This window comes from Acinonyx jubatus, chromosome A2, assembly GCF_027475565.1.
Source record: "Acinonyx jubatus isolate Ajub_Pintada_27869175 chromosome A2, VMU_Ajub_asm_v1.0, whole genome shotgun sequence".
NCBI lineage: Eukaryota > Metazoa > Chordata > Mammalia > Carnivora > Felidae > Acinonyx > Acinonyx jubatus.
The window spans coordinates 124,377,053-124,401,302 of record NC_069383.1 but is presented as its reverse complement, the minus strand read 5'-3'; the positions used below and the strand labels follow the sequence as shown (position 1 = coordinate 124,401,302).

At 35.9% G+C, this 24,250-nt stretch overlaps 1 long non-coding RNA gene across 1 annotated transcript in view; it reads left to right on the top strand.

Moving 5' to 3' along the window:
• The window catches only part of LOC113594667 (uncharacterized), a 367,494-nt gene that overhangs the window by 232,670 nt on the left and 110,574 nt on the right, over positions 1-24,250 (top strand). The window contains exon 3 of the long non-coding RNA XR_008297029.1: positions 13,961-14,010. This is a non-coding gene — a long non-coding RNA (uncharacterized LOC113594667). The remainder of the gene's footprint in view (positions 1-13,960; positions 14,011-24,250) is intronic.

Here is a 24,250-nt window from a genome sequence, read left to right as displayed (position 1 = left end):
AGAAATTGAAGAAGACACACAAAAAAATGGAAAATATTCCATTCTCATGGATTGGAAGAACAAATATTGTTAAAATGTCAATACTACCCAAAGCAATCTACGTATTCAATGCAATCCCTATCAAAATAACACCAGTATTCTTCACAGAGCTAAAACAAACATTCCTAAAGTTTATATGGAGCCAGGTAATACTGCAAATAGGCAAAGCTGTCCTGATAAAGAAAACCAAAGCTGGAGGCATCACAATGCCAGACTTCAAGCTGTATTACAAATCTGTAATCAATGTTTTGTGCTACTGGCACAAAAACAGACACATACATCAATGGAGTGTAATAGAGAACCTGGAAAAGGACCCACAAACATATGGCCAACTAATATTTGACAAAGCAGGAAGGAATATCCAGTAGAAAAAAGACAGTCTCTTAAGCAAATGGTGTTGGCAAAACTGGACAGCAATATGCAGAAGAATGAACCTAGACTACTTTCTTACACCATACTCAAATAAACTCAAAATGGATGAAACACCTAAATATAAGATAGGAAGCCATCAACACCCTAGAGTAGAAAACAGGCTACAACCTCTTTGACCTCAGCCGCAACAACTTCTTACTCAACATGTCTCCAGATGCAAGGGAAACAAAAGCAAAAATGAACTATTGGGACCTCATCAAGATAAAAAGCTTCTGCATAGTGAAGGAAACAATCAGCAAAACTAAAAGGCAACCGGCGGAATAGGAAAAGATACGTGCAAATGACATATCAGTTAAAGGGTTAGTATCCAAAATCTATAAAGAATTAATCAACATCAACACCCAAAAAACAAATAACCCAGTGAAGAAATGGGCAAAAGACACTTTTCCAAAGAAGACATCCAGGTGGGTAACAGACACATGAAAAAATGCTCAACATCACTCATCATCAGGGAAATAAAAAACAAACCACAATCAAACCAGCTCACACCTGTCAGAATGGCTAAAATTAACTCAGGAAACAAGAGATGCTGGCAAGGATGTGGAGAAAGATCCTCTTTTGCACTGCTGGTGGGAGTGCAAACTGGTGCAGCCACTCTCGAAAACACTATGGAAGTTCCTCAAAAAATTAAAAATAGAACTATCTTACACCCAACAATTGCATTACTAGGTATTTATCCAAAGGATACAGAAGTGCTGTTTTGAAGGGGGACATGCACCCCAATGTTTATAGCAGCACTACTGACAATAGCCAAAGTATGGAAAGAACCCAAATGTCCATCGACTGAAGAATGAATAAAAAAGTTATGGTGTATATATATCCAATGGAATATTACTCAGCAATCAAAAAGAAGGACATTGTGCCATTTGCAACAATGTGAATGGAACTAGAGTGTATCATGCTAAGTGAAACTCATTTGTGGAGTTTAAGATACAAAACATAGGAACATAAGGGAAGGGAAGCAAAAATAATATAAAAACAGAGAAGGAGGTAAACCACAAGAGGCTCTTAAATACAGAACAAACAGGGTTGCTGGAGAGGTATTGGGTGGGGGGGATGGGCTAAATGGGACAGGGGCATTAAGGAGGACACTTGTTGAGATGAGCACTGGGTGTTATATGGAAGGATGAATCACTAAATTCTAATCTGAAATCATTATTACACAATATGTCAACTAAGTTGGATTTAAATAAAAAAACAAAATATAAAAAAAATAAAAAATGAAAAAAGTAAAGGACAGATTTAACTCAAGAGATTGTGAAAACCTGCAAGTACTTGAAACATTACAAATAAAAAAATATATAAGTGAAGGAAACAACTTGAGTCTACTGCTGAAAATATGCTAAAATTGTTTTCTTCAAGCAGTACGCATACTTTGTAGGATTGCTTCAGTGAGATTTCAATTTTACTGCTGATCAAATCTTCAAATGCAGAAATATAAGAGGAGAAAGGGAGAAAAGTTTGGGCCTTAATCTACTATATTAAGTCTATTTTATTTAGATGAAGAAAAAGTGAATAATTAACTGAAAACAGCAACATCAGCAGTATCTAATGCCAGTAGAGCTAGCCAAAAAATATATTTGCCTCCAACAATTTTCAGGTGCAAATGACCTACTATTTAATATTATAAATGAGTAGTATTGTGATATCACTGCTAAAGAATGTTTATTTCTGTCATCTAATGTTGCAGTACTAAAATCTGACTGCCAAAATACTTACTAATAAATCTTCTCAATAATCACACTTTTAAGTAAAATTTAGATTAAATTTTGCATCCAAGAACTTCATTTTATGACGTGATATTTATTTTAGACCATAGCGTTGGTTCAATATTGATTTTATTCTTTTGTCTTTTTGGTATTTGGCCAAATGTGTATTTGATGTAGCTTTAATGTTTCTCCACAGATTTCAAGACCTTAGGGAAAGGCCTCATTTTTTCAGCAATGTAAATAGCTCATTCTGCTACCCAGTCCATCCATGTGAGCAAATCCAGTTAAAAGTCCTTTGTGACCCATTGCTTTGGAAACGGGAGAAGCCACGGACAATAGAAAGGAATAAGCAGCCATTCCTCTCAGACCCTTTTTAACTATTTTCAAGATTTCAAAACCTGATGCTATCATTTTCCATCCTTGAATAAGTATGGGTGGGAAATACTGAGATACTAATGACCCCATATGACCATTGATGTATTAATGAATCATCTAGAGAAGATCTTGCCCAATTCTAGAACCTGCCATAAAACAGGAAGTCAAGGAGTGGGATCAGGTATCATGGCATCAGAGGAAATAAAGGAAGCAAAATGTGAAACTTCCATTTGACCTTTAACCTTTTAGTTATTTCATTAAAAATACTTGCAGCATATCCATATCTTCCTATGAAGAACAAACTGCAACAGAATTATCATTCCACTAAACATCTAGAAACACTGGGAAAAGTAAATTAAACAATGTTTTTCAGGCATCAGATGGTAGTCAGAAGAGAACTTAATGAGTTGATTGCTGTGATTGACCCAGTTTATTGCCTGAAGGCCATAGTGCCTGGAGGAGAACAAAGCCTGACAGATTTTTTTTTTTTTTCTGACAGTATTACTGAATTGAAAAAACAAAAGGCTGAATTTGGGTAAGAGACACCTTGTAGGAGGGGCCAATTCTAGAGATTTGGACACAGGATCCTTTTGAATCCTTAGGTGAGAACTGATCAGCACATAAGTGGGATGAAATTTTCCAAGACCAGGGGAAAAAATACTAGAAAACATTAGACTGAACAATTCACAGAGCTCACACAGTGCTGGGAACATTTGCATCAGTGAGTCATGGGGCAAAATCAATCTGCTAATAAGTGTGTCATTAGAGACCCGGAAGCAGGGAGGTAGGCAGAAATAAAATATAAGGAAAAGTAATGGTAAAAATATTTTCAAATCTGATGAAAATTAAAAGCACAGATCCAAAAACTGGAACAAACAAAAGAAGAGATATAAAGAACACCATATTAATATGAATGACAATCTAATCGCTGATAACTAGTGATTTAAAAAAAAAAAATCTTAAAGGCAGCCAGAGGAAAGAAAACATTGCAATAAGACAAAAGTAAGAATGACAGAAGATTTCTCATCTGAAACCATTCAAGCCAGGAAATAATGGACAGGCATTTTTGGAAAATTGAGAAAAAACCCAAAAACTGTCAATCTAGAGTTGTACATCTGTTACAGTTAATATGTCTTTCAAAACCAAAAGTGATATAAAGACATCCTCAAACAAAATCTGAGATTCCGTTACCAGAATATCTGCACTACTAGAAATGTTAAAGGAATTCTTTTTAGGCAGAAGGAAGTTCATACCCTATGGAAAGTTTGACTGACACTAGGCAAAACAAGAAGTCAAAAATGTTAAGCCAGTATTGACATCCTCACAGCCCATATCCTTTTCCCATACTCTTTAACCAGACTTTCCGTGAAAAGACTCACAGTGCCTTGAAGACATAATTCACAAGAAATTCATGCAATTCAATATCAACCACATTTTCACTGTTGTTGAACAATGCTTTTTTTGTTACTTTTTTGATTTCTTTTTATTGTTGTATTCTTTGATTTCTGAGCATCTTGTAGTTTGTAATTTGTAGGAATTGTGAAAGCTACTTGGCTATTTTCCATTATCTTCTAATTCTTTCAACTGACATGGGGGATGTTTGAAGGTAAGAGAGAGAACTAAAAATTCTACAACTACTAAATAATCTGTGGCATATCCAGAAATGTGAAGAAACAAGCTACTGACCTATGCAACTATGTGTATTACCACCAAAACCATAATGCCAAGAGAAATTCGGGGAAAAAGAGGTTTGATGATGCATATTATATAATTCCATTTATGTAAAAATTTAGAAAAAGGAAAATAAATCTACATTACTCTGGACAGTGTGGTATTAGTACAAATAGATTAATGTAACAGAAGAGAGAATCTAAAATAGAGACCCACACATATATGGCCAGTTGATTTTCAACAAAGTTATAAAGGAAACTCAGTAAGAAAAGGGTAATTTATCCACAATCACTGCTGGGACAATAGGATATATATACACAATGAAATGAAACTAGACCCTTATCGTACACCATATTTAAAATGAACGAGAAATGGACAAGAGACCTAAATATAAGAGCGTACTACCAAATTTCTGTAGGTTAGGCAGAGGTTTTTAGGTATAGCATAAAAAGAATGAACCACTAGGATGCCTGGGTGTCTCATTTGGTTGAGTGTCCAACTCTTGATCTCAGATCAGGTCATGATCTCACAGTTCATGATATCAAGCCCTGCATCAGGGCTGACAGCTAACATGGAGCCTGCTTGGAATTCTCTCTCTCCCACTTCTCTCTGCCCCTCCCCCCTCAAAATAAATAAATAAATTTCTGATGAAAGACTTGTATCCAATATATATAAAGAATTCTTGCAGGGAGCCTGGGTGGCTCAGTCGCTTAAGCATCTGACTTCAGCTTAGGTCATGATCTCATGTTTCATGAGTTCAGGCCCCAAGTCAGGCTTTGTGCTGACAGCTCATAACATGGAGCCTGCTTTGGATTCCATGTCTCCCACTATGCCCCTCCAACTCCCCCGCTCACGCTCTGGCTCTCTCCTAAATAAATAAATATTAAAAAAAAATTCTTACACCTTTGTAACTAAGAAAAGAAACAGCATGATAACAATATTGAGCAAAATATAAAATCAGACATATGAATGGCAGTCACAAGAAAAAAATGCTCAATGTTAGTCTTCCAACATATGCAGATTACAACCATAGATAGTTGCCACAACTCATCTACTTTCGTGACTAAGATTCAAAAAACTGACCTTACCAAGTGTTGTGATGAATGTGGAGCCCTCAAACATTACTGCTGGGAAGGTAAAATTTTCCAGCCACTTTGGAAAGCAGCCTGGCAGTTTCTTGAAGCTATTCACTTACCATTATGATCTGGCAACCAATCAATGGTGTTGACCTTAGAGAAATGAGAATATATGTCCACACAAAGATGAAACACATGTGCCAGGTAAAGCAGTGTATACATGAATGAACAGCTCCTTACTGTAAGTTGCGACATGTCTCCATTTGTTTTCCATTCACAGATCAAGGTGTCAGTATGCTAGCAGATCCTGGAATAAAGAATGGATGAGTTTCTCTTTTCATCAACCACTTAATATTATATATAATATATATATGGCAAGTAATTGAAGAAGCTGGGATAAAGTTTTGAGAAAACAACTAGCTTAACACTACAATAATCATGAATGGATTCTATTTAAAACCCTTTGACCCTCTTGGGTCAATAATAATATTTCATCTCAAAACTCTTAAAATATTCTGATGCTAGAATTAAAACATGCAGACAGCAAATTAAAGGTTGACACAAATCTTGTTCCATGCCATATTATTTGCATATAGTACTGAAATAAAAAATCTCATCCACTTTTTTTGAACACTCACATTTTCAAAAGTAAATGCATTCTGTTTGTTCTTGTTTGATTCCAATAAGCCTAATAATTGAAGTGAAAGCATTCTAAGAATTATTAATGTTGACACTCGTTAAACTTTAAGGGTAAGAGAATAGAACCACGCGTTTTCATAGAGACGGTTGTCATTTGAGTAGCAATTTCCACATGATCAAAGATAATTCTGATTTTTTTTTCAGCAGACTTCGATGTAGTCCTCTAAAGTATCTCTCTTAGTATAGGTCCTGGAATATTTCTTCCAATCATGATGCACATGCACACACACATGTGTACCCATGATTGTGTGTATGTGTCTTTTAAGAAGTTATTGATGGCAAAGCAATAGAGTTATGTGTAACAAAACCAAAAGGGATTTAGTAGATCTCATAAAGTGCTGCATCCAGTGCTGTGACAAGCCTAATAATGTCAGAGAAATGAGAGGCAATACAGTCTTCCTTTAATTTATGATTGGCGAAGCATCTGCTAAGATGAGGTACATAAACCATGGGGCACAATATGTATGCCTTACCATAGATTGCGGTGGAGAGGGTTATAAAGAAAACATTCCACATAACAGGAGATTTCATATCTTCTACATTTAATTGTGCTGAGAATTACTGGCTTATATCAAAATGGTTTTATACCATGTTTAAAAGATTAAACAACTCCTTCCCCACTACCTAGTCTTTAAGCACGTATTTAATTTTTTTAATTTAATAAGCAATTTATTCTAATGAGTGAATGTGTTAAGACTTTCTCATGTATACTTGATTGTTCTAAATGTGTTTGCATATTTATAAAAAAGAACAAATTTTATATTCATATGAACTTTATTATTCTCCTCTTGCACCCAGCTTTCCTTCAAAGTTAGCTTCGAATTCTCAGGAATCTGGTGGTTCTTTAATAAAGGCATTGAGAATATAGGGAATTTGATTTGTTTTACTCAGTGTTTGTGCACTCCTGGAAGTTAATTGCATGGGAGTTCTCTTAGAATCCTATAGGAATTTGGGGTAGTAACATAGAACTTTGCAAAATTGTTAAAAAATATAAATGGCCCTAATATTTAAACCAGTGATATTTAGGATACATTTAACAGCATCCCCTTATAAAGCAAAACACTCCTTTATTCCCTACTAACATCTCAAATGTAACAAAACTTGTTACTGTTCCACATTTTAAACAAATGAAACTTTAAACCATATAGAGTAAAGCTAAGTGCAAGCTTCCACAGATTTTACCTTGAACAGGAACATTTGACAGGCCCGACTCATTTTTTGTGATGATATTCATTAAGGACTAACTCTAAGTAAATTACTGAGAAGTGGGTATTAACGTATTTTAATGTGCTTATTATATAGGTGATTTTATTGGAGGTTTATATTGAGAGGGTCCAGAGTATTTTTTTCACCCTCAAGTGAAAATGACAAGAAAGAAGAGGTCAAAGAAAATACAGGTTCCATTTACCTTTGTCAGATTGTACATGCAGATTTAAATTTTGATTCCTTTTTTGTTACAGCATCGTACTTGCTTATTCTCCATTTTCCTGTGCTTATTGACATATACTGGTTGATGGGGTTCCCCAAATATAAAATCTTTAAAATGATTGTATGTCACATAGAGTAGCATAACTCATTGCTGGCTCATTGCCTCATATACGTGGTTATTTTTTCCTTTTTTTACAGATGGGGCCTGAGAAGGAAAATTATCTGTCCAGCATTACATAGATTGTAAGTGACAAAAAAAAAATTCACAAATAGCTCTTTGATTTTTTAATGCTTTAGATTTATTCTTGTTATTATTTGTGAAAAATATGAGTAACTTATATTTTTCATGAAATATCTTAACCATGCAGAAATTAGCCCTTTCTAGGCAAACTTTCCACCTTGTGATAGTTAAATTGCTTAATGGTTCCTATACCTAGCTGTGCTTTGGAATCATCCAAAAGAAATTTTTTTAATGGTAAATATTACTGAAGATGGATTCCATAATTCTGAGACAACAAGTATGAGGTACAGCCCAGCATCCTGTCTATTCAGTAAGCATCTTTGGTATTTCGGCTGAACACCTGGGTGTGGCAATTGCTGGAGACTGAGCTGAGTTAAGGTGGAACATAATGTTTTTTCCTAGGTCCTGTGGCTTTTATATCCACCAGTATTTGCCCTGGTCTAAGAGAAGGGTTGTTCACAAAAGGTGTGGTTTAATTAAGTGTCAAGAACCTTCTAGAGTCAATTAGGCCCTTGATGGAAATTAAACTAAATAAGACAACAGTTGTTTTCCTTAAGATTGACCTATTGGGGTGCCTGAGTGGCTCAGTCAGTTAAGCATCTGACTTTGGCTCAGGTCATGATCTCCCAGTTCGTGAGTTCAAGTCCTACGTTGGGCTCTGTGCTGACAGCTCAGATCCTTGAGCCTGCTTCTGTTTGTGTGTCTCCCTCTCTGTCTGCCCCTCCCCTGTTCACCCTCTTTCTCTCAAAAATGAATAAAAGTTAAAAAAAAATTAATATATGTGGTTTTGTTTCCCTAATAAGATTCTAGTTATATGCATTAGTCACTTACCCAAGTATTTTTGCAGTATGTATATTCTTTTAAGTCAGCAACTATAAATAGTTCATAGTTTAATGAGCTATTTTAAATATAAACAAATATATAGGATCTAAGGTAACAAATTCTAAACTTCTGGACATTCTAGTTATATTTGTTAACCTATCCTTCTGCATGTTTATCCATCCATGCTTTTTTTCTTTCTTTCTTTTTCTTTCTTTCTTTCTTTCTTTCTTTCTTTCTTTCTTTCTTTCTTTCTTCCTTTCTTGTCTGCTAAACTATAAAAAAACAGTTTGCAAGAATGAAGACTCTTATCTCTAAGTATTTTGGTGTACATATCCTAAGGAAAAGGCATTCTCCTCTCCTACCTTCATACCATTATCACACCTAAGAAAACCAGCATGGATGGGGTGCCTGGCTGGCTCAGTTGGTAGAGCACAAGACTCTGGACCTCAGGTTCTTGAGTTCAAGCCCCATGTTGGGTGCAGAGCCTATTTTAAAAACAGAAAAGAAATATAGAAAATTAGCATTAATAAAATTACCCTCTAGGGGCCTCTGGGTGGCTCAGTTAGTTAAGCCAGTCCACCCAGTCCACCTTTGGACTTCCCTTCAAACCATGATCTCCCAGTTCATAGGTTCCAGCCCTGTGTTGGGCTCTGTGCTGATAGCTCGGAGCCTGGAGCCTGCTTCAGATTCTGTGTCTTCTTCTTCCTTTGCCCCTCCCCTGCTTTGCTCACACTCTGTCTCTCTCAAAAATAGAAAACCACTAAATAAACAAACAAACGAGTAAAATATCATCTAACTTAAGGATTATTTACATTTCTCCTAGTTGTTGCCAATGGTGTTTCTAACTATTCCTTTTTAATATTCGATTCAAAATCAGTCCAGTGTCATGCATGAAAATTTTTAATCTCTTTTAATCTAGCTAGAATAGCTCCCTTGCTGTTTTTGTTAGTTTTCATGACATTACATTTTTAAGGGCCCAAGCTTGTTTTCGTTTGCTTGTTTATTGTTGTTGTTGTCGTTTTTTTTGTAGAATGTTTCCCATTCTGAATTTTCTAGTCAGTTTCTCATAATTTGTGCTAAAATAAAGACTTTAGCCTAATATGTAGATGATACTAAGTATTACTACATCCTGACAGGAAGCATATCATACCCCGTAATCTCCTATTCGTGTTGCTTATTTGATAATTTAATGAAGGTCAGGACTGTTGGGTCTTTTTATTGCAAAGTCCATTTTTCTCTACAGTTAAAAATGAAATTGTGGGGTGATACAGTGAAACTTTGTGGAAAGCTCTCCTTTTTGTCTCCTTTCTGTCGCTGTCATTTTTTTTTTACTTGTTTAAAGTCGTTGTCTCACTCACTGCCTCACGCATGAAGAAACTGTAAAAACATGTCCCTGAATGTAGAGTGCCCCTCCTGTACTCACTGTGTTTATATCACTCAAGGTGGACGCACTCTCCTGTAGTGATGAAGTATTCTGCATACGTGGGCCAGGTTCAGGGACATTTTATTAAGTACAGTAGCTTAATGAAACTTAGTACATGTGAAGTTCATAGCTCTGATCTCATTTTCTATATGACAAAGTTTCCTCCATTGCAATGCTTCTGTATTTTCTAACTCTTATCTTTCTTTAATTATTTAGCACTTTTTTTTAAGTAATTACAATTTCTTAGGAAATTTCAAAGGAGGATCCTGTGCCCCCTTCACTCAGACAATTAACTTCAAAGCTCATATTTTCATCTTCTTAACAGGAGCTTTCATGAAGAAAAAGTATGGGTTTTTTGGGTTTTTTTTGTTTTGTTTTGTTTTTGTTTTTGTTTTAGTTTTCATGAGGTTACAATTGCCAGTTTTTCCTTTTATGTATCATGCTTTGGGTGTCAAGTCTAAGAAGCCTTTTCCTGGTTCTATATCCCAGTGATATTCTCTAGACATTTTATAGTTTTACATTTACATTTAACTCCACGATCCCTTTTACATATCAAGTTAATTTTTGTGTAAGATATGAGGTTTATATTGAAGTGTTTTTTTTGTTTTGGTTTGGTTTTGGTTTTATTTTTTGGTGTTTTTGGGTTTGTTTGTTTGTTTTTTTTTTTTTTTTTGGTTTTTTCTTTTTTTCTTTTTGGGCTACCTGGGCAGGGCAAATGGATGGATGTTTGATTGCTTCTATACTGTTTGTTGAAAAGGTCCTCTTTCCTCTATGGAGTTGCTTTTGCTTCTTTGTAAAACACTAATATGGCAAATTTGGTTGGGTCTATTTCTCAGTTCTCTGTTCTGTAACTGGTGCTATAAGAACGTAAGTTGATTCCTTGCCCCCACCCCCTGGCATTTCTGTGCCACTTATTATAGTGGGAAGCAGGCAGTAGGAACTGCACTGGATTTCCTTGTGCCCGTGGGTTGGGAGCAGAGAGATGGACTCTACAGGTTGCGTGGCCAGAGCTTTACTGCTGCAGCTGCAGAGAGCAGATCTCACTGCCCATGAGGGCCCCAGGTTGCGGTGGGGATTGAGCCTGCTCACCTGGGCTTTGAAGATGTGACTGCAGATAAATCAGCCTGCATGTTCCTGCCCTGGTTGTGGAATGGGGCTTAGGACTTTCCTGTTGGTGTCTCTTGGACTTTGTTCTTGTCTTTGGCCTAAGAAAACAGGCATTTTTTGTGTGGGGTATCTGGGTAGCGCAGTCAGTAAGGTGTCCGGCTCTTGATTTTGGTTCAAGTCGTGATCTCATAGTTCATGAGTTCGAGCCCTGTGTCAGACTCTGTGCTGACAGCATGGAGCCTCCTTTGGAATTCTGTCTTCCTCTCTCTCTGGTCCTCTCCCACTCGTGTGTGCTCTCTTCCAAAAAAATTAATAAAGAAACCAAAAAAATAGTCATTCTTTGGGGCACCTGGGTGGCTTAAATCAGTTGAGCTTCCAACTCTTGGTTTCAGCTCAGGTCATGATCTCACATCGTGGCATCAAGCCCCACATCAGCTCTAGGCTGACCCCGAGGAGCCTGTTTAAGATTCTCTCTCTCCCTCTCTTTATGCCCCTCCTCCATTCATGCACTCTCTCTTAAAAATAAATAAACATTTTAAAAAATAGGCTTTCTTTGTTTTCTTTTCTGTATGTTAGCAATTCTGGATTGTAGAACTCTCTGGTACGTGCAGTCTGGGAAATAAGAGAGATAAAAGGAAAGTCAGAAAACTCCCCACACTATCTTTCCTCAAGCTCTGAGCACCCTAACCAGTCTGACTTCTAGTTACCAGCTTCCAGAGAGTCCTTTTGTCATTGTGCTTTGAATTATTTCCAGGGTATTCAGTTGTATTTTCAGGAAAGGAACAGGGGAAGGTGAATCTATGCCATCTTGTTGTCTTTGCTTATTTTTTATTAAGTATTTGTAACATATATTATTTTCATTGGTATTTTTACCCAAAGTAGAACTATCATTTGCTAGGTGGAATAGATCAACAATATTGACCTAAAATATTGAATACATGCTCAGATGCTACAATCATTTTTCTCATCTTAGGCTGTTCCAGAATATGCAAAATGCCTTGTAGTTTCTCATTGGCTTTGGGAATTATACATAGTTGATAAGAACATATAGTGATAAAGAGACTTACTTTAGATTGGAATTTGAAAAATCTGAATTTCTAGTTTCTTAAACTTTGAAGCAAATAAATATTTTCAATTAAGCATAAGCCAAATCTTAATGACTATTGACCTACGATCTCTTTTCAAGGAGATTAGCATTAATCAAGACAAATATCCTGTCAAATTTAAAGGTGTGATGTTCTCTACATACAAATAAATGAATACAAATAAAAAACATCACTCATCTGTAGATTTAGTTTGTCAAAGAAATCCATGCAATATTAAAACTTTAAATGTCTTTAGTTGGCCTAATATAAAATTAATGGACCTCAATATTTGGGGATAATATTGTGGATTTTTTTTTCTATCTGTTCAAGAATCACATTATGCCAAATGTATGGAGCTGGAAATTAAAAGGACAGAGAAGTCATAAATGAACATAGATGAGAATAAATTTACTTCTTAAACCCTCTGGTGAAAATTCAAGTATAATCCTGGAATATTTTTTTAATGTGTTTTGGGTGGTTTTTGTTGTTGTTGTTGTTGTTGTTTTATTTTTGTTATCGTTTTCTTTTTTGTTGTTGTTGTTGTTGTTTTCTAGAGAGAGAGACAGACTGTGAGGAAGAGGAGCAGAGAGAGAGGGAGACACACAATCCAAAGCAGGCTCCGGGCTCTGAGCTGTCAGCACAGAGCCCTATTTGGGGCTCAAATCCATGAACTATGAGATCATGACCTGAGCCAAAGTCGGACACTTAACCGACTGAGGCACCCAGGCGCCCCAACCTAGAATATTTTATGGATTATATGCATCAACTATTCAAACATTTAGGTATTATTTCTCTGATACAAGCAGAGAATGTGTAGAGAAGTTCAGAGAAGAACAATCCAATCAACACTGAAAGAATACTTATGACATTTCCTCAGTGTAATGGCCCTCAGGGAAACTGCATTCTAGAGGAGAGTAAAGAAGGTAAGAAATACATAATGCAACTATATACGGTGAAAAGTGCAATAAAAAAGAGTAATAAATGGTCAATAGCCACAAAGGTTCATATTTAACTAGGTTTGTAAGGGAACACCTCTCTGGGGAAACCAGACTTTAACAGAGACCTGGAGGATGAAAAAGAATGAGCTCCATTAATATCTGGATAAAAAGTGTTTCATGCAACAGGAACATGTTTGGTTAATTGAAGAAAAACAAGACTTACTTGGTAAGAGGCAGCAAGGTTGGGGGTGGGAGATTGGGTTGTATGATAGGGAATAACAATGAAGGGTCACTGGAAGAATCTTAATTCTGTGTTAGCCGTAATTGGAAAGCCTTAGAGAATTTCAGAGAGAAACCCAATATACTCTGTTTCTATTTTTGAAAAGCACTCCCACTGCTGTGTGAATAATGAATACAGTGAAGGGCTGAGGTGGAACCAAGGAACCAGGAAGCTATGTAGTAGTTTTGGGGAAAGGTGATTATTGCTAGACCAGGATGGTGGTGATGGAAGTGCTAGGATTCTCAACCTATCTGGAGGTAAAGCTGCCAGACCTTGCTGATTAATTGTATGTGGAGTGTGGAGTAAAACAGTGATATTAAGATAATGCCAAGTTTTAGGTTTGGATGTCTAAAAAATAGCACTGACATTATTTGCAATAGAGAAAAATTGATGGCTTTGGTTTAGAAATTGATTTGGAAATGTCCAGTGACCATCCAGCTGGAATTATAGAAAACAGCATTCAGACACTTAAATCTGGAGTTCCAGGTTGAAGTTAAGCCTGGAGATGTAAATTTTAGAACTGTTGTGTGTTAACTTTAAAGCCTACATCTGTGTTTCTGTCATTTAAAGAGGAAGTATAGACAGAGAAGATAAAATGGCTGAGGACTAAGTCTTGGATTTTTGTATCTTTACAGGTCATAAAGAGAAGAAAGAGCCAGGAAAGAGTCGGAATACATGTTTGCAGGTATCAGTAAAATTGCTCCTGTGGGCTAAGGACGGGGGGAGGGTTAACAGGGAAAAGGTCATAAGGATCACTCGGATGCGCCATTCTGAAATGTTCTGTTGGAATTGACTGTGGTGTACAGTGTCCCAAAGAGTGAGAGAAGCAAAAGACAGAGGGCTGGGCCTCTATGGAGAGTCTATCAAAAATAGAGTAGATATCACCACATCTGACTACGATGCTGCCAATGGAGCACGTTGGTGTGAGTCAGAAGCAATGAGATTCTCATACTGTACAAAATGGGAATGGAAAGGCAGTTCAGAGAAGAGGCAGAATAGGTAAAACCGTTGCAATAACTTAAATAGCACAGAAAAGTTTTGAACGACAATTAATTATACATGATACAGCTGAAGAGGCATACAACACAACTAAGATAATCCTTATTGCTTTTTTTAAAAAAATACATGCGCGTGATTAGAAAAATTGTACTGAAAGGAATAAAATTCACCCTTTCAACTTTCGTTCATTCAACAAAGAGTTATTGAGTGTTTTTCTATATGCCAGACTCTGTTTTAGGTGTAGTAAGTGCTGGGAACAGCAATCAGCAAGATTTAGCTTCCATTATAGAGCTCGGGGGGAAAAAGTAGGCTTCCACTTCCAATTCTCCTCCTCCAGGAAAATGAAAAATGTTACCAAGTTTTGGTGTATCTCTGCAAAGAAATAAACAAAACACACAAATGTTGTGGTTTTGTATGAGTGTACATACACACGTATGTATAGAAATAAAGTATTTATTGGGGAGCCTGGGTGGCTCAGTCGGTTAAGCGTCAAACTTCAGCTCAGGGCATGATCTCACAGTTGGTAGGTTCGAGTCCCACATCTGGCTCTGTGCCGACAGCTCAGACCCTGGAGCCTGCTTCGGATTCTGTGTCTTCCTGTCTGTCTGTCCCTCCACTGCACATTCTCTGTCTCTCTCTCTCTCCCTCCCTCTTTCTCTCTTACAAATAAATATTAAAAATAAAAAATAAAGTATTATATAGAATTTTATATGTATTATAAAAATTTTCTTTACATAGTGATCTTAGTTTATATACTCTTTGGTTCTTTACTTTTTTTTTTTTCATTTAGTACTACATTTCAGAAGCTCTTTATGATTCCATGATAGATCTACTTCATTTTATGGGAAGCCTTATGTTGGTTATATGGCTATACCACATTTTATTTAACTAATCTACTCTTGATAAACATTCAGGTTTTTTTCCACTAATTTTTGCTGTTAGAAAAAATTCTGCATCTAGCATCCCAGTTCATACATTAAGCATACAAATTGCAAATATATCTATTTGTGAGGTAAATTCTTACCAGAGAGATTGTTGCTTTAAATGGTTGTCTGTTTTTAATTGATCAAAAGGCACTAAAGATGCTCATATAAAAGAGAAAATAGTCCTCTCTGCCAGTAACAATATTAACCAAAAAGTTATCCAAAGATAATTCCTTAAGAATTACCCAAGATTGCAGAGAGTTTGGCTTAAAATCATTATCAAGCCCACTTCCTAGGTAGAAAATAAGCTATTGGAACTAGCAGGGAATTATAATGAGCAAGTTTATTAGTCAGATTCTACTTATGCTCCTATTGTAAAAATATGGCTATTTATTAGCTTAAAAATAAAATTTACTTTGATTATATGCTGCAGTATATAAAAGTGAACATGGACATTATGTACTTTGATATGTAAGATAGATGAATCTAATCCTAATGGTAAAGCCCCTAAATTAGTGCTTGGCTAAGCATAGGTAATCAGTAAATTAAGTTATTGAAATAATGTTATTCACACCTGTAGACACCCAAAGACTATAACTTGCCTAATTTGGAAATCCAAACAGGTTTGCTTACTTTAGCAAGGCTGTCTGGTTTCCTCTCGACCTTCTGGGTTTTAGTCTCATAGCTAGAAACCTGACTTCCCAGCAGAATATAGTAGGATAGCGACTCGGGGCAGATTCTCAGTAACCAAATCTGTGAGACTGATGGATAGAGTAAGACTGAAAATATACTAGTTTACAATGAGAGCTATAACTGGTGAGATTGCCTAATGATGTCTCAGTATTGTCTTCTGGCTCATAAGCTCCCTTTCCTGGGACAAGTGGAGATCTAAAAGCTAGTTGGTGAGTCTGGAATTGAACAGTGTGAGTTATAAGATTTCAATCTTACGTAAATTTGTAGTATGTATGTCTGCCAACTATAGGGATATACCATCCACTGAGACGAAGCTTTTATGTCCTAGGCATATACTGGCATTTCCTCTCTTGGACATTTCTTGAGGATGGTGACAGTCAATGGGTGCTTTTATAATTGCTTCTTACTGCTCCTCTGCCAGCTCTACATTCTGTTAGACATAATTCTTTTCTTGGATATATTAATACATTCCATCAAATTACAATCAAGTCCTGCTGGCATGATATGGATTTACACATTTCTTTCTTTGATCTTCAAAGGGTTGGTTTTACAGTTTATTGTAGTTTAACTCTGAAAGTCAGTTAACTTCCTTCATTTCCAACTTCCGAGAAACACCTTATTTTGGCCCAGGAATAAATTAAAACAGTGGTCAATAGTCAATAACTTCATAGTATTTAACAAATGTGATGTCTTATATGGTCTTTAACTTTACAAGTAGAATGAAAACAAGAATCTAATTTGATGCCTTTGTTACTTGCTATGAGTATTAGAGGGTATACATAAAAAATAGACAATATTTTAAGAGTTGTGGGTTTTGGGGCACCTGGGTGGCTCAGTTGGTTGGGCGTCCTACTTTGGCTCAGGTCATGATCTCGCGGTCTGTGAGTTCGAGCCCCGTGTCAGGCTCTGTGCTGACAGCTCAGAGCCTGGAGCCCGCTTCACATTCTGTGTCTCCCTCTCTCTCTGCCCCTCCCCCACTCATGCTCTGTCTCTCTCCCTGTCAAAAATAAATAAACATTAAAAAAAATTAAAAAAAAAAGAGTTGTGGCTTTTTAAACATCTTTTTAATGTTTATTTTTGAGGAGGGGGAGAGAGAGAGAGAAAGAGAGCATGAGCAAGTGAGAGAGAGCTAGCGGGGGAGGAGCAGAAAGAGGGAGAGAGAGAATCCGAAGCAGTCTTCAGGCTGAGAGCTGTCAGCCCAGAGCCTGACTCAGGGCCCGAACTCGTGAACTGTGAGATCATGACCTGATGTGAAGTTAGACGCCTAACCCAGTGAGCCACTCAGATGACCTTAAGAGTTGTGTTCTTACATCAGGCCATTGGCATGCTCAGATTCAATATGCATATATACACACAGGTATATACACATGCATCTATATTTCTATATCATGTATCTTTATGTATATCAAGGTATTATTATGTGTAACTAATACCTCCAATGCCAATCCAAGGTAAGATGTTTGGGTTTTTTCTAGCTTCCAAAAGTGGAACACCAAGTTCCCACCATAAATAATAAACTGACTTAATTTGTTTAAAACTAGAATCACATGAAGTAGTGTTAAAATTGCAAACTGATATCAGAACCAAAAAAATCTACAAATTAGAGTGTAATACTTGTTTAAATTGTTTTTGTCTTTTACATAAAGGTTTGTAATCAAAATTGTGTGCTCACAGTTTACTTACACTGGTTCCCTCCTGCGTTCCCTCGTGTATAGTTATATGGTTCACTTGGAATTTGGCCAACTCCCAACATTTTTTTCCAGCTTTATGGAGATATAATTGGCATATAACGTTGTGTAAGCTTAAGGTGTACAATGTGATGGCTTGATACATGCAACTCTTACAAAATGATAACCTGTGAGAAAATGGGAATGTGAAGATAAATCGTGATGGTAATGCTATATAGAATAAAATAGTGCTATGAGTCCATAATGATAAAAGTGAATGAATGAATGAATGAATGGGGTAGAATTCTCCCTTCTATTAGAACATAAAGTAATAAATATGCAAGCAATGATGGAATTAAAAAAATCTATTTGGCAAGCACAAGAGTATAAATCATTTGGGACAGGATCATCAATTGTCAGCGAAACCACTACTGAGTCTTTTAGTGATAAGCAGAATATTTTCTCCAAAGGATATCTATGAAATTCAAAGAGGAAAACATAGTAGCTTTATAATGGAGAAACTTGGCAGATACTACCTTAGCTAAGTGATCAAACTTAAAATCACCATTAATGGTGATGTGTCTCCTAATATGATTCACCGACAAGCACAAAGCATCTTTTTGAAGTATTCTTGCCAAAAGAAAAAAAAAAAAGAAACAACAACAAAACACAACTAGAATCAATCATATGACATATTTGACAAACTCAATAATAATAAGTAAAGGCCCATAAGTCTTCAAGAACACTAGGGTCACAAAAAAGGAAGAAAGCGTAAAGAACTGTTCCAGATTAAAGAAAACTAAAGAGGCATGAAAATAAAATGCAATATGAGGTCTTCATGAAATCCTGAGTATGAAAAACAAATATTTCTTTAGCCATAATCAGCGTTACAGAGATAATTGAAAAGTCTGAATTTTAAATTGCATTTGCATAATGCCTATCGATTACATACTAGTAATGTCTCAGTGTTAATTTCCTATTTTTAATAATTGCACTATAGTTATAAGAGAAATGGCCTAGTTTCTAAGAAATATGCATTAAAGTGTTGGCTGGGTGGCTCTGTTAGTTAAGCGGGTTAAGCATCCAACTCTTGATTTTGGCTCAGGTCACGATCTCAAGGTTTGTGAGCTCCAGCCCTTCTGCAAACTCTGTGCTGACAGCACAGAGCCTACTTCAGATTCTCTCTCTCCATCTGTCACTGCCTTTCCCCGACTTGCTCTCTCAATAAATAAATAAATAAATAAATAAATAAATAAATAAATATTAAAAAGAAAACTGCATGAAAAATTTAGGAATAATGGTTCATCATGTCTATAACTTACTCCCAAACGTATTAGAAAAATAGAAACTAAATGTGGTAAAAGATTGGTATGTTGAATCTGGGTGAAAAGCATAATTCTTTTACTAGATTATAATATTTCTCTAAGTGTGAAATAATTTCAAAATAAAAAGTTAAAAAAGAATTTTTTAAAAAGTTAAAACATATTCTAAACTAAATATTCTGGCGCCGTTATTCTCAACCATATGCTATGGTATTTTTCTATATGTAGAAAAAAGATCATTTGAAAGTACTTTGCAGAGAATATATTGTGTTACTTTTTGAAGATGAATTCATTGGTTTATTTTTAAGACAGTGTTAAATAAATATTCAGTAGATGAATAAAATGATTTTAAAATAAAGAGAGAAGGAAGAAAGAGAATGTTTTAAAACAAAGGAAGTGGAAGGTTGGAAGAAACAGGGAATGACAGAGGAAATGAGAGATGGAAGGAATGGAAGAGGTTGTGGCCTAAATATTAGCCTTCTCTACTGGGTGGAGAATGAATACTGGTGTGTGTGTGTGTGTGTGTGTGTGTGTGTGAGTGAAACACCTTTTCACTTTGAAATCGTATATGGATATGAGAAAGTATTAAAAGTAGGCATTCTGATGATTATCCGTTTCTTTAAAAACTTTTTCCCACCTTTTGCAAATACTCATATTAGATTCTCTTCTAGCACTTGCTGAATTTCATCTGCGTAGTATTTGGTCGTCCAGGACTATATATTCTGTCTAGTCTTAAATTGTTGTTACTTTTCAAGTCCAATGACTCACTCAGTAAGCATTTTGTGGTGACAAGTAGCGTTTAATCTCATTTTGCTCTCAAGTTTTCCTCCTTTTTGGTGGAGGGTGAGAATCATTTAAAAGTTTAGGTCAGGGGGCAGGCACCTTGGTGGCTCTGTGGGTTAAGTGCCTGACTCTTGATAATCTGCTCAGGTCATGACCTCAGGGTTGTGAGTCAAGCCCTGTGTTGGACTCTGCACTGGGCATGGGGCCTACTTTAAAAAAACAAACAAAAAAAAAACGTTTAGGTCAGTAGTATGTGTCAGTATCTTTCTCTAATGGTCATAATGATTTTTTTTGAATCTGGTTCTGATTTCTTGTGCTTCTTCGCTACTATCCGACTAAAAACTCAAGTTTTACTTAGGAATAATGTTCTTTTCTTAGGGTGGTTCTAAGGCTTGGTAACACTAAAACCTTCATGACTTTAAAATGAAAAATTGACACAATTTTGTTTGAAATAAAAGCCTTTTTCTTTCTAGATACAACTTTGCTTCTGAAAACTGCTATTAATGTCTCAACATTCTTTTGTGAGAATCTGAACACAAACACACAGTTGATCACTGAAGCTACTGCAAGGGGGTGAGCCTAAGCCACAGATTTTTTTTTTAGAGTAGTTTCCTCTTTGTCAGGATTTATATTTTCTTGAGATTTAGTGCAATAGCATAAAACTTTTTTTATATCTGATACATAATGTATGATTGCCCATAAATCTGGACTTTGTCTGGCAATGGACATGTTCAAGCACCATGGTGTAATAAATTTATTACAATGACTGACTCTAACAGCCCCTCACAGTCTAAGTTCAAAGTGTGAGAGCTGTTGGAATTTCCACAAACTTTCTAAGTTCCAAGTATTCCATCTCTTTCATTTGTTCAAGCAGAGATAAACTAATTGAAAAGTCAGTAAATCCATAAATTGAGTGGCTTGCTCAATTCCACATAGAGCACTAGCAGTCAGAAGCCCACTGACACTGCCAAGTTTTAAAACTCCTAAATTATTTTCAAAACAATAAAACAAGTTAATACCAATCATTTCTCAGGGGACACTGAGAAGAAAATTAAGCTAAATGTTCTTTGCTATTCTGAATGTAGTGAACATAAGGTGAATTGGCTTCCCGGTATCCCGCCCTTCTTTTCACCCAGTACGTGGTGGGCTGGAGCCTCCAGCTGATGGTGAAGACTGGAAAGGAGCTGTGCTCTTCCTAAGCTGTCACAACAATGCACGGGGTGCCTGGGTTAAGCGTCCGACTTCTTCAGCTCAGGTCATGGTCACATTTCATGAGTTCGAGTCCCGCATTGGATTCTCTGCTGTCAATGCAGAGCCCACTTTGGATCCTCTGTTTCCTTCTCTCTCTGCCCCTCCCCTGCTGGTTCTTTCTGTCTCAAAAATAAATAAACTTAAAAAAAAAAAAAAAAAAGAACACCACAGACTTCTCTCCAGGCCACTGATTCAGTCAACCCAAGGTAATTCCAGAACCTTTGCTGAAACCCCAGGGAGGCCATGTCTCCTTTACATGGAGATTTGAAGACAAAACCCAACACTCCTGGATACCATCAGGAAAAGACATCTGAGCCCCATAACTGAGACAAACATACGAAGCATAGGAGAGAATCTAGTCTTGGTGACATCATTTGTGATCCTGGGTATAGCTTCATCTGGAGATTTCCCATTGCCTGAGTTTCCTTTTTACATATATATGTATGTATATATATATATATATACACATACATATATATGTTTTCTTTTATAATATATATATTATATATATGTTTTCTTTTATAACATATTTTATATATGTTTTCTTTTATAATATATATTATCTATGTGCGTATATAATACACACACACACACACACACACACATATATATATATATATATATATATATATATATATATAATTTATTGTCAAATTGGTTTCCATACAACACCCAGTGCTTATCCCAACAGGTACCCTTCTCAATTGCCTGAGTTTTCATTCATGGAAGGTAGTAATTCTGCCTCTTCCCCCACACTCACATTTCTGTTTAAGCCAGTTTGGGGTGGACTTTAAGTCTCTTGCATCAAAAGTGTCATGGTGTCATGAATAATATACTTCCTAATTTTGTTGAGAAACAGATTGATACACCCAGGAAGGTCCTTATAAGGCTGTTTATAAGCACATCAGAAACAGCTATCAAACAGGGGGAAGATTCTGCTTCAAAATGTCATGGAAGACTGTCACATATATTATGACAAGGCTGTGTAAGTGTTTTGGGTGAAACTCTAGATTTGGAGTAAAAAGGCTTGGTTTTAAGCCCTTGAATCAGCACTATTTTATACAACCTTGAGCATGTCACTTATTTTCCTAGGTTTTTAGTTTTAAAGTGGAAATAATAATTACATTCTTACCTACTTTTACAGGGCTGCTATAAGAAACAAATAGGTAATGGATATGTATGAGCTTTTAAAATTATAGAGTGACTAAAAATAGAATTAATAATAATAATCAAGCATAATTTCCCACTTCTATCAAGTAGGTTATTTCCATCTTTCCATCTATCTTTTTCCTTCAGATAATCTGTTCAGGTTTACCATACTTTCAGAATTATTATATTTAGAACTGGAAAAATCTCATGCAATGCCTAAAGCTAACAATGAGTAGCAGTTTATTATGGAACACTGAAAAATATTTTCATTTGAACATTTCATTTGACATATTTTTTTATGTCTGCACATTTTTGGGAAAATACACTTAAAGATTAGATGCATCCACTATGAAAAACAGTATGGAGCTTCCTCAAAATATTAAAAATAGAACTACCATATGATACAGTAATTCCACATCTGGGTATTTATCCAGAGAAAATGAAAACACTAATTTAAAGAGATATATGCAACTCTGTGTCCTTTGCGACATTACAATAGCCAAGATACAGAAACAATCTTAGTGTCCACTGATAGATGAATGGATAAAGAAGATGTCTCTCTCTCTCTCTCTCTCTCTCTCTCTCTCTCAAGTGTGCGCGCACACACACACACAGGAATATTACTCAGATATAAAAAAATGAAATCTCGTCATTTGCAACAATATGGATGAACCTAGAGGCTATTGTGCTAAATGAAATAAGTCAGAGAAAGACAAATATCATATGATTCCATTTATATGTGGAATTTAAAAAATATAAAAATCATAGATACAGAAAGTACAATGATGGTTACCTGAGGGAAGAAGAATTATGAGGTGGGCAAAATGGGTTAAAGAGGTCAAGAGGAACAAACTTCCATTTATAAAATGTGTAAGTCATGAGGATGGTATGTTTAGCATGGTGGCTATGGTCAATAATATTGTAGAGCATACTTGCAAGTTGCCAAGAGAATAAATCCTGAAAGTTAACTTTGAACAGTGAGGAATGGCAACCAGATTTATGGTGGTGATCATTTTGCAATATATACAAATATTGAATCATTATGCTGTATACCTGTAGCCAGAATGACATTATATGTCAATTATACCTCAATTTAAAAAATTTAAGATACTAATAAATAAGAAGTAAAAGCAAACTATTTGACATGATGGATGGCTTAATGGCATAGGTTGTGGTAATGATCTCATGGGTTTATGCTTATCTCCACACTCATTAAGTTGTGTACCTAAATTCTATACAACTTTTTGTATGTAAAAAATAAAATGAAATGAAATATAAATTATTAGGACTGCGGCAGGGAAAATTAATGGGAAGAGAGTCTCTTTTCTTGAAACCATAAAAAGGTTTATATGAAACCAAATAAATTTGTTTTTGTTTTTTTTTTAATTTTCAGAAATTGAATGTAGAACCCAGCTGCCCCTTTTTTTAGACTCTTAGAAAATACTCTTTATTTAGAATATTAGACTTTTAGACTATTAAAAAATAGTGCTTTTTTAAAAACATAAAAGAGGCGCTTGGGTGGCTCGGTCGGTTGAGTTTCCAACTTGGGCTCAGGTCATGATCTCGCAGTTTGTGAGTTTGATCCCCACATCCGGCTTTCTGGTCTCAGTGCAGAGCCTTCTTTGGATCTTCTGTCTCCCTCTGGCTCTGTCCCCCATGCCCACCCCCCCACAGCCCCGCTTGAGTTCTCTCTCTCAAAAATAAAGAAAACATTAAAAAATGAAAACATAAAAGAGAATACACATATGGAGTTGTAATGTGATGTAAATGAAACACTGTACATGAATATGTCCAAACGATAGGAGATTAAACATGAAGCAACTTGAAGTCCTCCCGTGGAAACTTCCATGTAAAATAGGAATTTGTGCTGAATCACTTAGATAATAATAGTTTCAGAAGTACCTGAGGTGCTCATTAAAAATAAAGATTCCAAGGATAATCTCGGAATTCGAATTGATCACCAGCATCCACATTTTTTATTAAACTAATGCAGTGGATCCTCTGTATGCCATGTTTGAGAACTGCAGTATTACATTGCATTAAGGTAAAACAAAATACAATCATAATAATATTACGGGAGCTTAAAATAAACAGCAATTATGATAGTGATGAAATGAAGACGTTAAGGGAAGATACAG